The 3,085-nt window shown below is 38.4% G+C and overlaps 1 protein-coding gene across 2 annotated transcripts in view; it reads right to left on the minus strand.

Annotated features, from left to right (window-relative positions):
* The window catches only part of Ar (androgen receptor), a 174,750-nt gene that overhangs the window by 62,598 nt on the left and 109,067 nt on the right, over positions 1 to 3,085 (minus strand). The gene's annotated exons all lie outside the window — the stretch shown is intronic.

Below are 3,085 nucleotides of genomic sequence, written 5' to 3' on the forward strand. Positions count from 1 at the left end.
AGAGAGAGAGAGAGAGAGAGAGAGAGAGAGAGAGAGTTAAAATATTTAACACCATCCAGCATAACCATTTATTTGTCAGATGGAAGTATTCATATGGAAAGAGACAACAAGTTGCACCTAAGACCACATGTAAGTCAGGGGCAGAGCCAGAACCCCATCTGGTTCTCTTACATTGCATTTTGTTTTTCTACCTAGATAAAAGCCTGTTTTCCAATAGCCCAGGGACTAAACTGGGGCAGTTATGGGGAAGGAGCCAGGCACAAAAGGTCAACTGAAAACTTCTCAAGAACTTTGCTGCAGCTGGTGAGATTCCATGTGATGACCTCCAGTCTCAATATTCCCTCAAGCAAGCATTGCCCTCCACAGCACCTTATTCTTAGGTCTATCTTCCACCTCCTCCTGAAGCTATTTTACTACCTTACAACTCTTATACTATATTTACTTATATTCTCTTTACTTATACTATATATTTACTTTTACTCTATTTACTTATATTTACTACCTGGACAATTCTTATACATCATTTTAAGGACCTATATCAATTGTTACCTCCCTTGTGACATCTTCTGAAATGTTCCAAATTAACTCTTTTTCATATTCTGTCTACTCAGATAATTTTATACTTTAATTCTAGACCTCACTGTTATAATGATAACTATATGACCTGTTCACCTCATAGTCATTGACTGTATAATTCTGGACAGCTTACTTAACTCTTCCATGCCTTAGCCCCCTGGACTGTAAACTGGGAGCAATAACAACACTGCAGGGTTGTTGTCTGTAGATCATCCAATCTATTGTGTTCCCAATAAATAGTTTGTGTTCTAATCTTGAATGTCTTATACTAGCGCCTTGTATGTCCCCATGTACAAGGAACAACTTCTGAATGAAAATGAACATGATGGGAAAAAAAAATCAGTCACCAAATAACTATGTTGAATGTCACTGTTGTTAGGATACTACCTTATGTGTGTAGAAAGTTGTTATCAAAAACTAGAGCAGGATTCTGAAATCTTTTCTGAGTTATACATCCCCTGAGAATCATATGAAGCATTGAGAGTTCTCCCAAAAAAGTTTATATATCCAGACAGAAGATCTAGTACAAATTGGCAGTCATCATGAAAAATACCTTACAAAGCCCTCTTGCCAAAAGCCTCATCATCATCACTCTCTCTCTTGTTGTGTAGGAATGCCTACAGTTAAAGAAGATGATTTTTAAAAGATGGTTTATTTGGCCAATAAAAATCGGACTCCATAGTTTTTGTTTGTTTGCTTAGGAGAAATAAGGAATATGAATTTGGGTAAATAGTGGTATAGAAGGATCTGGGAGGAGCTGACGGAGGACAAAGAATATAAACAAAATAAACTGTATGAAATTCTTGAAGAATAAATAAAAACCTAGAAAAATGGTTGAAGCAGAGGGTGTTAACAGATACCAAATGCCTTCCAGGAGCCAGAAGCTGTGATGAATGCTTATTAGGCTGCCACACATAGTTTCTAGGCATTCCAAGGCAACAGTCTCCATATCTCTGCTGAGCAGCTGTGAGACAGGAGAGCTTCTCAGTCAAGAAACATCAATGCCATTAATTATATGTTAAATGAACCTGAAAAAGCCACTACCTTTTTGTGGATCTTAATTTTCTCATCCACACAAAACTGCAATAGTTTGGCTAGATTACATTTATTCCTAAACTCATTTCTTCAAGTCTAATGGGTTAGACTTTAAAATTGCTGTGGTACTAAGCAGTACAAACCTTTTAAGAATTCTCATTAAAACAACAACAACAACAATAAAAAAACTTAAGATTGCCTCAATTAGCCTGAAGAAAAATGAGCCAGTTTGTGATCTGGTGGAATGTGCCTGTCTAACTTAACAAGCTGTTAGAGGTTCCCAGTTTCAAGGCTCCTCATGCGGACACCACAGTGAAACCAAGGTCCATTCATACAATGACATATCCCAAGAGAGGAAGGAAAAATAGAATTTTAAAAGTATGAGAAAGAAAAATCAATAATTTATCCCTGTTTTTAGCTTTCTAAAAGAGAATGTTCTGTGTTTCCTGACATAAATTAGGAGGAAAATGAATTTTTCTTGTTCCTAGCCCAATGGAAAATTCAGCAGTGTGTTCCTCTGGGACAGCTCAGAGGAAAGGGCCAAGGACCCATGTGTCTATTATATACATACATCCTGTCTCTGAGCTCTCCTCTTAGCTACGTAATGAAGATCAAAAATTCACATGAGCACAGATGGTAAACTGTGCTTCCTGTTTTGTGGTTGCATGGTAAGAGTGACTTAAGATTTACCCAGCTTGGCTTCATCAGAAGTAGAGCTCTAACTTCTGAAGCATACGAGATGGTAGAAAGATGATGGCCCACGTGTCCCTTCTAATGAAGAGAATTGCTAATGACACACCAGCTGTTTCAGGTTTGTGGCACTTTCTTAGGAAAGCACTTCTTGTGATACCCATATTACTGGGTGGCTCTTTGTTTTCTCTCCACAATACTCTTTCCTAACTTCTTTCAGTTTTACTAGATTATTTTGTTATTTCTCACTGTTGCTTTGCTTGTTTCCTTAGCCATGACATTACTTTCTGCATTGGTTCAATATATTTAAATGTCTGCGGGGGAAGTTTTGGTGTGTTAAAATGAGTGGTGACTCTCACCCAGGCAGAGCAATGTTCAAATTCCAGCTCCTCAAATGAAGAAAACAGGCTTTGTGGCTCGAGGAAGTGAGCCTTTTACTGATATATACAGCAAGTATTTTGCAAACACTTATTGACTGTATGACTGAGTAGATTGAGCACTAGGCCTACTCTTGGGGGGTGTTCCAAAGAGACAGACACGCGTTTAGACAGGAGTTACTAAGATTTCACTAGAGGGTCTCAGCAATCACAGCACAGATGGAAAGGAGAGGACTGAGAAATCTAGCCCTTGTCCCCTTTATAAAGAATTGTTTACTTCTCCCAGTTCTTTGGTTAGTGTTTTGCTATATAGTTTAGGTTGATCTGAAACTTAACAAGTAACCCACACCATCCTGCTTGAACTAATGTGAACCTTCCTGCCTCTGCCTCTGCCTCTGCCTCTGCCT

This window comes from Microtus ochrogaster, chromosome X (assembly GCF_000317375.1).
Source record: "Microtus ochrogaster isolate Prairie Vole_2 chromosome X, MicOch1.0, whole genome shotgun sequence".
NCBI classification, from domain to species: domain Eukaryota; kingdom Metazoa; phylum Chordata; class Mammalia; order Rodentia; family Cricetidae; genus Microtus; species Microtus ochrogaster.